This window comes from Myripristis murdjan, chromosome 23 (genome assembly GCF_902150065.1).
Source record: "Myripristis murdjan chromosome 23, fMyrMur1.1, whole genome shotgun sequence".
NCBI classification, from domain to species: domain Eukaryota; kingdom Metazoa; phylum Chordata; class Actinopteri; order Holocentriformes; family Holocentridae; genus Myripristis; species Myripristis murdjan.
In genome coordinates, this window is record NC_044002.1 from 10771229 (window position 1) to 10785513 (window position 14285).

At 43.2% G+C, this 14285-nt stretch overlaps 1 long non-coding RNA gene across 1 annotated transcript; it reads left to right on the plus strand.

The window, feature by feature from the left end:
- The first annotated feature begins 9615 nt into the window (after positions 1 to 9615).
- LOC115355531 (uncharacterized) lies at positions 9616 to 11253 on the plus strand. Its single transcript, XR_003927891.1, has 2 exons — positions 9616 to 10549; positions 10720 to 11253. It is a non-coding gene; the product is annotated as an uncharacterized LOC115355531 (long non-coding RNA).
- Positions 11254 to 14285: the final 3032 nt, after the last annotated feature.

Sequence of the window (14285 nt, forward strand, 5' to 3'; positions counted from 1 at the left end):
GCTGGATTCTTTTGATACATTTGTTTTTGAAAACTGTGAAGCAAAGACAGTGCTCCAGTCTGATGGGACCAGGGTGGGATGGAGAGTGGCTGTGGCTCATTGCAGCTGGCTGTCCTGCTGCATGTTTCAAGACCCAGAGCTCAACAACAGCCACCTGCAGAAAACAAAATCCCCCTAATTATAATTGGAAAGGCCTATTGTGCCTGTATGTTTGCTTGTGTGGGTGAGAAGGGGGAGATGGGGGTGGGGGGGGATCAAGGTGGGATTTATTTGCATGTGTGAAATGTGCATACTGAATACAATCAGGCTGTGTCTGCAATTTTCATCAATTGCTCATTCTTCAATATTATAGCCGGCTTCACCATCACTAATTCCTCTTTTCCTCTCCTTGTTTCAGCCCACAGAGCATTCTGCCTCTTCATTAAATTCTTCCTCTATTCTGCTGTTGACAGTGCCATCACAGGTATTGACTGGGGGCTTTGGCTCCCACAGAAGCAGCTATGACTCATAACGCTGAAGCCGGAAGGCACCCGGGCAGATTTTTTGCGAATAATGCTCGGTGGGTGGAAAAAAAGGGTGCGGGGAAGTGGGTTGAAGAGCAGGCAGGGGGTCTGTGTGTCTGGTGAAAGCCTTTGTTCATAATTTACTTGTTTCTCTCTCCCTCCCTCACGCACACTCTCTTTCCTGTCATCCTTTGTGGGAGGAGGGATGGGAGTTGGTGTGTGTGTGTGTGTGCGTATGTGTGTGTGGGTGTGCGCGTGCACACGGAGGCCCTGGTCTTATGAGCACCAGGCCTGTTCCAGGATATTTATAGCTCTCATTAGACACATCCCGCTAGAGCCGGGGTCACAACACAGTGAGGTGAGCACTGAGAGAGACCACATTCATCCTACACCAGCAGAACACACACACACACACACACACCTGATCTGAGACTGTACCCAAGCTATGCACATGTTTTCAATGTGCAGCACAATGATAGCACCCTGGCACAGACACAAGTACAGTATGTACAAAGTGATGCTGTTACCGTCCACCTCGGCTGCCAGTCACATTCAACCCAGAATCACGTTCACAGAATTAAAAGCTTCAGTACTCTCATTTTAAGCTCATTTTGGCATGCAAGCAGATGCGTGCAAGCAGTTGCATGTGCACACACACACACACAGGCACACATAGCCACACTGGCTGAGCTTATCATCTGTCCAATCTGCCTGGTTGAGAGATCCCAGAATGCATTTAGTGCAGCAGGTGGCAAGTGGGCATAGGAAATGGGGGAGTCTTTTTTAGCCATAAAAGACATAGTGGACTGATTGGAACAAAACTCTAATGCACACACATGCACACGCACACACACACACACACACACACACACACACACGACTCCTTCAGATAGCTTCAAGAGGAAAGCAGCATAAATGGATCATGTTTAGATTATTCCGAGCCACCTTTCTCTCTGTGTGTGAGATGGTGGAGTGGATCTTCTGTCAAACCGGCACAAAGGGTGATTAGGCCCCTCGGCTTCTACTCTGAAACACGCCCTGGTCAAGATTTCTGCCTGTTCTGATAGTACCGTCGGCATAGCAACAAGTACTGAACCCTGATAAAGGAGAACAGGCCTTTTTCATCCAAGGCATTCAAGGCAGCAAGTGGAATGCATATTGGTTGCAGTGTAACAGATTGTAGAAAAGTAACATCAGAAAAAAAAAAGTCTGCAATGCGTTGGTGACAGATTTTATTTATGCATGCTTTGATCTAAATGATCACAGACATCCGAAAACAACTTGCACAGCCGGGAAGTGCAGTCCAACATGATCTGAGGTTTGCCATAGTGGAATGAGACGTGAGAGCTGTAAGAGTCAGCGCCAAGATGTGCCATGGATTTTTTTTTTTTTTTTTTTTTTACCATATTGCTGCATTAGAACAATGCAATGTTGTTATTGAGGCAGAAGAGAAGAGAAGAGAAGAGAAGAGAAGAGAAGAGAAGAGAAGAGAAGAGAAGAGAAGAGAAGAGAAGAGACGTCTTGTCAACCGCTGTGGCTAAAATGAAATGAAAGCCCTCTCCACAGAAAACAATCTATGATATTTATGGCCTTTGTTGTCACAAGTAGATGCACATTCCTCTAAAATGAACCGTGGGACTGACTCTTTGGAAGAAAAGCTCTTTCTCTTGGCTGTGAGTCCTATTTTCAATGTAATGAACTATCAGCAACCTCTGGTAAACATTCCAGCCTGTATCAGTCAGGAAAAGGGACTCCTGCACACTTGGTCCGAGCCACAAAAGTTAATTAATGACAATGTTTCAATCCAACTTCCATCGATCCAACTTGGACATTCATCAGGGCAAAATGTTTAAAACAATGGGATGTTCTATGACATTTTAGAGCTTGTCAGCCTATTAGCATAACCCCTGGGATTGTCTCATCCCACTGATAGATTTTGCCACTTCTTTGAAGATAAACATGCTTTTAACACAAAATTTCAGAGTAAATGACTTGTTGAGATGGATGCTTTTTTGCAGAGTAGTTGTAGTAGTGCTGTAGTAGCGATACTAATGTTATTATATTCATCTATTACTATTTCAGACCTTAAAGCCCTGTCATCTTAATGATCTGTCCACTCTATTACAGCTGATGCAACAATCCCCACCACACACACACACACACACACACACACACACACACACACACACACACACACACACACACACACACCTAACGTCCACTCCCTGTAATTGACCACTTCCATCAGAAGTGCTTATGCTGGGCTGGCACACTCAGCGCACATCACTCACTCAGCGGCCATGACGAGGGCTGAAAAACACTGGCCCAGACTTCCAGGCCAGCAAAACTTCATCAATCATTCATTTTGATCTTCTGATGACCTCTGGTGTGTAGATGAACCGGATTCCAGGCTTTAGGCTACCTGAGCCAAGCTCCAACTGCACAGGAGATGTGGATTTAATCTCTCTGGAAAAGTAATTGGGATTTGCATGGGCAGGACGGATGGGGGCTTAAGGGCACGGCGGGATGAATTCCACAGAATAAAGTTATATGAGAGCCTGGGGGGAAAATAAAGCTGATAAGTGGTACTTGTGTTGCACGGGTCTTGGTCACGCAAGGTCACACACCATCTACATCAAGCAGGTTGTAACACATCCTGTTAAAGTAGGGATGTCAAGACCTCATATCTTGGATGCACACATGCAGACTCACGTCAAATGATACAGCACCAGTAGGCAGAATAAAGCTGCTGGCATTGTGTGCGTGCGTGTGTGCGTGCGTGCGTGCGTGCGTGCGTGCGTGCGTGCGTGCGTGCGTGTGTGCGTGTGTATGAGCAGAGTATGACGTGCTTTAGGTTGTGCAGTTAAGAGGGGACATGACTTTCAACCAGTCAACATGAGCATCATCTGTCTCTTTCTCCTTCTCTGTCCTTCTCTGTCTCTCAGTCTCTGTCTCTCTCTCTGTCTCTCTGTCTCTCTCTGTCTCTCTCTCCCCCTCTCTCTCTCCGCAGAGCCACTGCACTGCAGAGGAAACTTGAACTGTGCCCAGCTCCCATGAATATCACTCAGAGGGAGCACTGTCCCCACTCTGCACACATGCCACCCGACACACACACACACAGACGCACATATTTCCACATTATCTGCATGACTGAACACTAAAAACATTGTGCATGACTAGCCATCACCCCATGTACGTGTAAGATCAATTCCAGTTCCTGTGCAAGAGGACTTTCAAAATGAATAGACATCACATGTTGGACACAAAGATGCCATGCAGAAAAAGAGACGGCGAGAGAGACAGACCAACACAAATAGAAAGAGGAATAGAGAGAGAGAAAATAGACAAGTTGACTGTCGTTGAACTCTGATGCTATGCTCTTCTCAGTGCGTCATAAACTGCAAAAGCATCACTGACAAGGAAGGTTTATAACTCCCTCATAAAAAAAAAAAAAAAAAACTAAACTTGCATACACAGTAGATATTACAGTCTTATCAACAACATGTATAACTTTGGGTATTATCTGTTCTGCACTGCAGTGATAACTTATCCATATCTGTATATGCAACATTGTAAATGTAAAAAAATAAGTCAGTTGTTTTTCTCCCCTCTTTTCTCAGGCAGATTTTGTTATGACATCCCTAATCTGCACTAAAAATCAAGGTTGTCTGGTATATTTCCTCTGTCTCAAGAGATGTGTTTTTTCTCGAGTACTCTTTTAATAGCTACTTCTTACATGCAAAAACAATTCATAACTAAAACAATGGGTTACAATGATAAGTTAGGGAATGCAGTGATTTACAAATAACTTCATGGCGACTCAGCGGTTTTTACATCCTCAAATACATGAGGACTGGATTGCATTACAGAGGGCAAATTAAATTGCCATCACAGTTGAGAGCTTGTAACCACATCTCTGTATACTGCTGATAATATAAATGTTCACATTTCAGATCCCTATCTCCATCTCATACTAAACAAAATCATCAGTGAGTGACTGATAAACACAACGCCAGAGAAACTGCAGCTGTGTTATGCTGCTGTGTGATTAAAGCTGTTTATGAGGGCAAGCTTCCCTGGATGAATAATTCAGGGTATAGAGTGGTGAGATGCTTACGCAACACTGTTTGGATTACAGTGAAAGTTGTGACAGAGACGCCTTGAAGCCTCCAAATGTGCGAAGGAGAGGGTTTGCATGGAGAGGGGGAGACAAGGGTAGACAGGGAGAGGAGCAAAGGTGAGGGAGAGAAGGGAAAGAGGCTGAGATAGAGATGGGAGAAGACTTAGAATTCCAGGGCCAAAAAAATAAATAAATAAAATAAATAATAATCACCCTGGAAATATTTGCATGGGGTGAAGATTTTTGTAAAATATTCAGAGGACATTTGGGAAGCAGCCAAAGTAGCTGGACCTCAGAGTGTGGTTTGGATTTGGACTGGAGGGTGGGGCAGACTGATGAGGAAAGGGATCTTGTCTGCTGTCTCGACTGGGACAGATGAAGCGTGACGGACTGTCAACAACACCAAACTCTCCGGGCCGGTGTCCAGATCAGAAGTGGGAGGGAGCGTGTAAGGGCATTCAGGATGCCGTGTTGTGATCCTCCATTGATCCTCAAGGGAGACATTCATCCTTTTTTTTGTTTTTCCTTTTGTTTTGTTTGAAGTCAGGATGGAAGTTCACTTACAGAACAGGACCAGTTGAGCAGGATAGGCGGTTACTATCACTGGGAATTGAACCCAGGCATTTCAGATGAAGCACTGTCTTTAATAATGGCATCACAATGTTACAGTTGTAAATTTCAAGGAGTTTGGAGCACATAAAAGGATTATTAAGTTGGCACATGCACAATGTATTCCTGCAGTGTGTTATAAATCTATAACAGTCTATAAATCTGCTGATGTTTACACTGTGCTGAGTGAAATCCGAATCTGCTGTTGAGGAAATTTCACAGCAGTTTGACGCCGTGCACATTGATTTCCACATGCATCCACAGGCACACACATGCAGTGAGAGAGGGAGAGAGTCTGATGATATCGGCTGCTCAATCAAAGGCACTCAGTGCTCATGAGAGACCAAACACTCAGGGGAAACAGCCGTCAACAAGAGAGTGTCTGTAGTTGCAGCACAATGATCACTCTGTCACCATCCTGCTGCCCTCTGCTGGCAAAAAACAAAATCTGTCCTGCATGCACAATCTGGAAATCGTGTCAGAGGCTGCCACCTAGTGGTACACCAGCAAATCGTTTCCAAACAGTGTCTGGAGAAAAGAAAAAAACACATCACTTTAACAGTCCTAAAGAGATCAATGGGATGTCTATCTGACAGTGACAGATAGTGACAGTGTGACCATTTATTCCAACTTCTGATCTTGAAGTTTGCTCTGATTTGTATACTATTCATACCCTTCTGAAGCTGGTTGTAGAATTAGTATAGCTCCTTTCATTTACATAAATTATAGGTATGGAATCAATTGTTTCGTATTGTTTGTATTATGTCCTTTAGTTGGTTAATGAGAAGAAAACACCACATGCAGGATGCTGTTTTAAAAGGTCATGAGAGTGCACGTCAACCCTATAGAAAACCTGCTATAAATTCTTTTAGGTTCCAATAATGTGTCTATGGTAATCAGTTGAGATTAGTGTAGTCTAATCCTGGAGTGAAATTGTTTGATTAATTGCACCACAAGTAATTATTGAACAACTCATATCAATTGAAAATACCTTTCAATAATGCAGAATAATAGATGGATGGATGAATAGATCAATTTGAGTTGCACAGAGTCAGAGGATTTGGCTTGTTTTTAAAAGGAGATCAACCACTGCAAAAACACACACAAATAAACAATGATATTGCATTTTAATGGTCATGTTACACTGATCTCATTATACAGCATTAGAAGGTAACTGTATTTTGTTTTCAAGTGAAAATTCACTTGAAACAAGTTATTTCTTAGGTGATCATGTCTTATTTTAAGTGTAATGAGATATTTTGACTAGAACTACAAATATTCTTGGTAAGATTTTGAGTTTTTGCAGTGCTGTTCAGAATCATTTACATTTCATCGTTGCAATGCTGCTCATTTTTGTTGTGTCTCTGCTACATCCATAAACAAAGCAACAAAACTAGTGTGTAGTGCATATGCAAATTACTATTATTTTTTTATCATTTTATCATTACTGGGTGCCTCCTCTGAATGTGATTAAAGCTGTGTGTGTGCTGTAACACATGACCAGCCTCACCTCCTCCCTTTGAATTATTCTTCAGCAGAGCATGAAAAGAGAGTCAAACACACTGAAATAAAGAGGGAGCACAGACAGTTATATGACAATATGCTTGTATCAGTGTTGAGGACAGGCAATCCACGCTGTTTGCCTGTAACACTTAGCAGGTACATCAAACTGAAAGAGCATGATGCCACTCGTACTCCACACTACAACAACCCCATTCATGACAAGTGCTTGCAGCAACGAGTCGGATTGCAAGCCATCCTTAAACATGCACAAGAGCCCGCTCTGTCTGGTCGATTTACACTGCTGTTGAAATGATGAGCACCGATTCATCATGAGGGTTTAATTCTAACTTGCATTACAGCCTGAGCACCGTACTTCTGAAACTCTCCTATTTATGTCAAGATAGGTTCATTAAAGAAATGTTTTGGCGATGGCATCAAACACTCTCGTGAAAAATGTGTTACTTTTAATATGTGTCTAAATCTGGACAACATAACACCTATTTTGAATTACATTGTGTTTTATTAACAAGTGAGTCAATTGTGTGTTGACCTTTACAACACAATGCTGAAACAGACACTTCTTTTGAAAGCATTCTGCTGAGATTTTATATTTTTTTTACACTTTGTGCTGCATGTATGTCGAGCACTATTAATAAAGAGGTTTGCCACAAAGTGTACTGCAGAAAACAAGGGGGGGATTTCTCAAATTGGATGTAATCATGTCATTTTGTGGAATTACAGTTATAACTGCTATCATATCATGGCATGTCAATATAACTGGTGCAGTGCCTTGTTGAAAATGTTCTTGTTTGGAACGAGCCGATTGCCAGGCCTCTGGTGTTGCAGCTGGCAGCTCGTCCAGACAGCTTCACACTCCATACTGCTCTTCCTTGGGTCCTCAGCAATACACCCGCCGAGTGTGAACAAAGAGAAAGCCAACGTGTGTGTGTTTGTGTGTGTACTGTAAGGGAGTGATTTGTGTATGCCTGTCCTTTGTGTGTCCGTGTGCACTGGGTGTGTGTGTCTCCTGTGGTTTAATGGTAGCTCTGCCTATGTCCTATCCCCTCCCCGATGTAGCTGACAACTAGACCACCCCCTACAACTACTTACTTCCTGCACTGCACCCTCCCACCCCAAAACACACACACACACACACACACACACACCTCCACTGAAAAGTTAAGCTGTCCCCCATGCCTTTCCCCTACTGTGTGTGTGTATATGTCTGTCCTTTAATTTCCAACACAACCATTCATCCGATTGACTTCAAACTTCAAACTGCACTTCCTTGGGTCCCCGGCAATACACCTACCAAGTCTGAGGTTAATCAGATCAGCAGTTGTCGAGAGGATTGAAGGACAGACGAACAGAGACTCCTGCTTTTATTGATTCTTGTGTAACTGAAGTTACAGCAAATTATGCAATTCAACAGAGGAGAACTGGCTCTTATATGGCTGACTTCACTGATTCCCTCCATGCAGGCTGAACAAACAGAGCTGCTGGGGCTGCTGTTCGTTGGATTTTGGGTTGAATAGGTGTGAAAAGTTCCAATCGAGGCACCGGAGCTTAAACCCACCTGGACTGGTTTCTCTGACTCCATTAGCATTCCACTGAGCACGGCTGCACAAAAGCAGATGGGGCCGCTTGTTTTTGTCATGCATGCTGAGAATTTCTCAGCTCATTATCATCAATACATGGCGTGCATAGTTTTGGGAGATTATGTTAACAAGTGTAGCAGCTAAACAATTTCAGGAGGTGAGAATCAATGTGGACTTCAAATTTTCATCAGACTCCAGAACTGTACAGTCCCATTGTGTATTTCAACTCACTGTGTTTTCATAGTTTATATAACAGCTCCTCTTTGTATTGGCCCACAATCATGACATGATGATTAGAACTTGCTTGCAAATTTATTTCATATATCCTTGATTAAATACAGGTAAAACCAAACTTCAGTGGCCTTTTCTGCTAAAGAGATATGTTCACATGTGAGAGAACAGCGAAAGTAAAAGTTCTCTAGGGCGATCAATAACTGTATATCTTACAATCAATATTAATAGCAGTTGTAGTAGTGCTGGCAGTTGAAGCAAAGGTGGTAATAGCAAAAGTAGTAGTAGTAGGAGTGGCAGCCTAATAGTAGTAGCAGTAGTAGTGCTATCTATAGTACAAGGTAGGAATCCAGAGGTGGAAGTAGCTAATTACATTTACTCATGTTCCTGTAACTGAGTGTTTTTTGTGTACTCGTGATTTTTTGAGTATTTTTAAAAGTCAGACATTTTACTTTTACTTAAGTACATTTGTGCTTGAGTATTGTACTACGTTTTACATCATGTCATCTACAAATGTTGAGTACAAATGATCAGTGATGGCGGTGGGGCCTAATGACAGATTGTGGCACCTTTCACAACGAAACGCTCTGTCAGAAACGATGAGCAGAAGAATCCAGTTCTACTTTTTGTCTTTTACAGTAAAAGCTGCAGGATGAAAAACTGCAGACGGTTGATGGAAGCAAGGACCATGTAGACTCAGCTGGCGCAGATGTGGGATAAGTTATAACTCAGTCACTTTTACTGCGAGTACATTTTAAATGAGCTACTTTTCACTTTTACTTCAGTAGACTTTTACAGCAGCACTTCCACTTCTACTTAAGTAAAACACCAGCAAAGTAATAGTACTTCTACATGAGTAGCAATTTGCAGCACTCTTCCCACTGCAGAAATGCACTGCAGCAGTTGCTGTGTTGATAAACCTGGGCCTTGAGGTAGACTCGTGACGTGCCATGCCACGCCAGTAGGGGGCAGCAGCGCTATGCGGCCGCACAAGCAGTTTGAAAAACCAAAGCATTGTGGGTATTTTCTCCATTAAAAACAACGTGCGTCTTACGTTGCAGCTTGATTTCACTTCCAGAGAGACGCGTACGTGTTGTACTCCATCAGCTCTAGCTTTTTTTCGTGCCAAGTATCAGTATACTGTCTTTTTACTGAGCTTACAGAAAGCGAATTGATAGAATAACGTCGCACCGCAGATTTTGAGGTGTATTTTTTGTGAACGGCGTCAGAAGAGGACAGTTTTAAACTAGCTTCAAAGAACCGTGAGTCAGCACGTCCGACCCCGCTGCTTCCCTCAGCTTCGGACTCTCTCTCATTTGTGACTTTTTTCTGAGTGAAATGTGCGTTGAGGCGATGGATACCAGACCAAAAAGCCTGAAGACCGGTTGCCTACGCAAAACCATGAAACCCGGGTCCAAATCATGGTCTAAGCTGAGATGGAGAAACCTTGGTGTGACTTTTGTGGAAGAGGAGGAGGCCTTGAAACAGGGGCGTCCCAAAACGATGAGCGCCATCATGAGAAAGTACCTTCGCCGTGAGCAGAGGAGGATCCAGTTGGCTAAAGTAGTCGACCGAGAGGAGGCCAGGTATGAGGCGGCGGAAAGCCTCGCCATGGCGGTCAGACCCCGTCATTCCCCGGGGGCAATGGCGCCGGCCAACACCACGCAGTACCTGATGGCTAAAGTTTACGAAGACATGCGTGACGAAGACGGAAACCACCGCAACGCGCTTTCTGTTTCATCTGCGTCATGTGCTGATTTGTACGGAGAGTCCCTTTCACCCCCTAGTGTGTATGTCGCATTGGATTGCGGGTACGAAAGCTGCCTGGCCTTTCAGCAGAGAGACTTTGAGGAGTTGTTTGGCCTGGGTGTGTGACACTACCGCTCACCGGGACTGGTCTGGTCTGGTCTGGTCTACGTGGCCTTGTGAAACTGGTCTGGCCTGCTCAGCTGTGCCACGCAGCGGCTCCAGGCTTAAGACAAAAGGTGTGAATCATTGTAAATACTAAGCTTGAATGTCATGTAGCATTTATTTTGATCAGTATTTATGTATTCACAGTGTTAATTCTTTATTATGATGTTTCCTTGGGTTTGCCCTGATCTCATGTATTTGGTCTTGTTACATGATTCATGGTTGGGCTCTATTTGTCTCACAGCAACGCTTCGTGCGCTGCCCCTGCCCAGTAGGGGGCGCTCCCGAGTCCGCCGCCTGCCCAGGGGAAACGAACCAAACGCACCTCTGCCCTGCCTGGCCACCGGTTAGGTAACCCAGGTAACCGTGTCTCAACAGGAGACTGGGGCAGGTATTATTGTGCTGCACTACATTGTGTCATTGAAGATGTGCATGTCACAGTGTTGTGATGGTTTACAGGTTGTCAGCAGGGAGTGCTGATCATGTTGGGGTTGAGAACTCCTTGCCACAGTCACTGTTGTCTGAGCCTTTTGCAGGTCACCACGGCTCGGCTGCTGTGACGCTCACAGGAGCAACAGACCAAGGAGGTCGGCCCTCAAAGCACTGACTGGAGGACACTGTTGCCGCTGGTAACTCATAATGTCTCAGAGGATAATATTGGACCTAAAACGCATAGCAAGTTGAAGAATATATAGAATATAATGTGTGTAATGCTGAGTGAGAATTGTGAAGGTATATTTTTTGATGATAATTCTTTAATAAAGGTGCTTTATTTGGAGTTTTGTCTTATATTTATTGATACATCTTACTATTGTAAGATTTCCAGTTTTGTCTAGCATTCCTTTACAATTTGCAGCAACACTTAATGGGAGTAAGTGCAGGATTTTAAGACAAATCCTCCATGGAGGACCCTCCAACCCTAATTAATGTATAGTGGGAAGAAGCTAGTTGAGTGCTCTGGTTACGAAGCTCTGATCTCAGGTTATGAAGCATAGCAATATAGCCAATACATGACTAGTTAAGGGAAAAGAAACTGTTAAAATCATGTGAGGCACTCATTGGACTCTAGCTCTAAAGCTGAGTTGGCCTTTGCAACACAGGGAGTTGGTGGTTAATTACAAAATGGGACATGCCCAGACATGCTATCAGATCCCACGTGCCTGATTTTAAACTGCTGTGTGCACATCTTCATTGTGGCTTTATAGTTTCTCGATTTGGGTGTTAAAGTGGAAAATAAATATCACATCTTGACTCAGGTGTGCATTTGAAGTACTATACTTTCAATACAAAAAAGGTTGATTATACACCTTTTGCCACTACAGCTCTAGGCCCGTATTCACAAAATATTTTGCTGCTGAAATTAGCTCCTAACATGCCGATGTAGGTAAAACTCTTTAAAATAATGGGTGTGTCAGTACCAATTTTAGGACTCCTAAATTTCTCCACTAAGAGAATTTCACAAAGTGTCTTAGCAGTAAAAGTAGCTCCTAATTCTGTGACAAGGTAAAGGTAGTCGAGGGGACTCCTGAGACACCAAGACCAACTGTTTTTGTGCCCAGTTTGGCTTTTGCTTTCTTTTGGAGGGCACTGCTTCAAATGTTTTATCAGCCATGGTCACTGTAGTATCTAGATATAATACTTAAACACTGCTTATAGAGGCTGCTAAACGTGCTTTATTTGTCTTATTTGTTTCATGTTTAATCAAAAGGCTACATTTTTTTTTATTTTTAGATCTTTATTCAAATATGCCAAGAACATCATAATTCCTTTCTGCAGTGTTTCTAAGATAAGATCATTCACAAAGACCCACTTCCTATCAACCAATCACTGCAGACATAGTAAGTCAACTTGTTCCTGAAACATGACATCATACATAGCAATGGCGTTAACCCCGCACCTTTCTCTTAGCTAAAGTGTTTTCTAAGTCCCTTAGTAAAAGTTGGTCTCAGCAGCCTTGTGCATCGCTTTCAAGAGGAAACTCTTAATTAGGAAGTTGTAGTGACATTTAAGAGTACTCTTAGTGGTAAGATAAGATATTTTGTGAAAACAGGCCCTGAAGTGGTGGGATTCTCAATTTCTGTATCATGACAGCCGAATCATGCTAATCATCATTGGGTAAATCTAAATTGCTTACCAAAAGCAGACATTGGCCAACACTTAGTACATGGTATCTGTTAATGTGTCTTATTTAGGTTGTTGCCAATGATGGACACAAAAAGTAAACCAGTAAAATGAAACTGGAGTTTCTAGCTACTCCTCACCAGTTTGAGGCCTTTTTGTCAATAGCAAGCAGTAAGAAATGTCACATGCTTGATTTGGAAATGGTAGTTGAGGGCCACGAGGGCTGCTGCCACAAGATATTACAAGGAAGATGCAATATAAATTAGAATCACCATTGTTTGTGTGTTAAAGAAAGTGTCCTGCAGTCTGAATATAATACCCCTGCCAGAGAGGTGCGTGCACACACGCACACACAGATTCCTCTTTAGACCAAAGAGGAATCATTTCCAACAGGTGCTCTGCTCACCCTTCACCCTCAACTGGAACAGTGTCATTCCTGAAAGATCCACAGGGTGGCAGCAGTGACCAGCAAACAGGAGGAGGAAATCATGCAGGTCGCAGATAGTTGATGTCAGGGGGAGAGGTGTTGATTATTGGAGGTCCACTTTTAGATCACACTGCATGGCATTTGTTTCAGCGAGGGGCACACTGCAGCACTTTTTTAGACGTGGTCTTTAGACAGTGGGCTGGCAGGGACAAATGACTCAGGTTACGGCCACTGAGGGTTGCAACATCATTGGTGTCTGAATGAGTCTGAACCCTTACCACTGATCAAATCTTCCTTATTTCATAGATTTGAAAGCTATATAATAATGTAATCTTTATAGTCTGGTGATAAGATACTATACCTTTTAGACTTTAGAAGAACTTGTACAGCACCACAAAAGTGCCAAGTCTGTTTTAAAGTAAATTAAGGGAGAAAAAAGACTTAAATACACTTACCTTATTCCATTTTCTACCTCTACCTGTGTCTGACATGCAAGGTGTTCACTTTGAGAAATGGCCACAGTCTGCAGTGTGAGCTGACACATTGGCTTCACCCTCTTTTATTGCCACCAAGTGCCAGCCCAGTGTTTGCTGACTTGGTTCACTACCTGTCAATCTAGAAAGCTCACCCTGTGGTCCGAACGCCAAGAGTGATGGTCAACAATTACACCAAGGATGTGTTTTAGTGTGGACGTGTGTGTGTGTATGTGTAGAGAGAGAGAGAGAGGCAGGGTTAGACAGGATTGCTGCGGGCTGATTGATGAATGCTCTTGTGGGCTGCCAGGAGATCGATCGCCTGTGACTGGTGCAGTGCTGCGGACAGGCCCAGGTACTAGCATGTATGTCTGGTCAACTGAAACAACACTTCTCCCCTCTATAATTTGTTTTCAATCGACTTATTAGGGCTTGATTGAAAACACCACCAATTTTAAGATGTAACCTTCACAAGACACGCATGCCTTGTCAGTGTTAGGAATGTTTATTCAAAGCATGTAATTTAAGCCATAAACACACCTGAAACAATTACAATAGTTGCATAAGCACACAGGCAAAATCCATGCAATTGGTGAAACATCCTTAAAACCCTGGCTTGAAGGGACTCTTAACCGTTTAAAATTTCTGTTTTAGTAAGTAGATTGAGTGCAGTTTGGTTTACACCAAGCCAGACAGCATGGCCAGTGTAACCAGGAGGTGATTAAGACTCAGTGCTTGACAGAGTAACCATGTAACCATGTTGGCACAGTGAGTGGGTAGAGTGCCCGT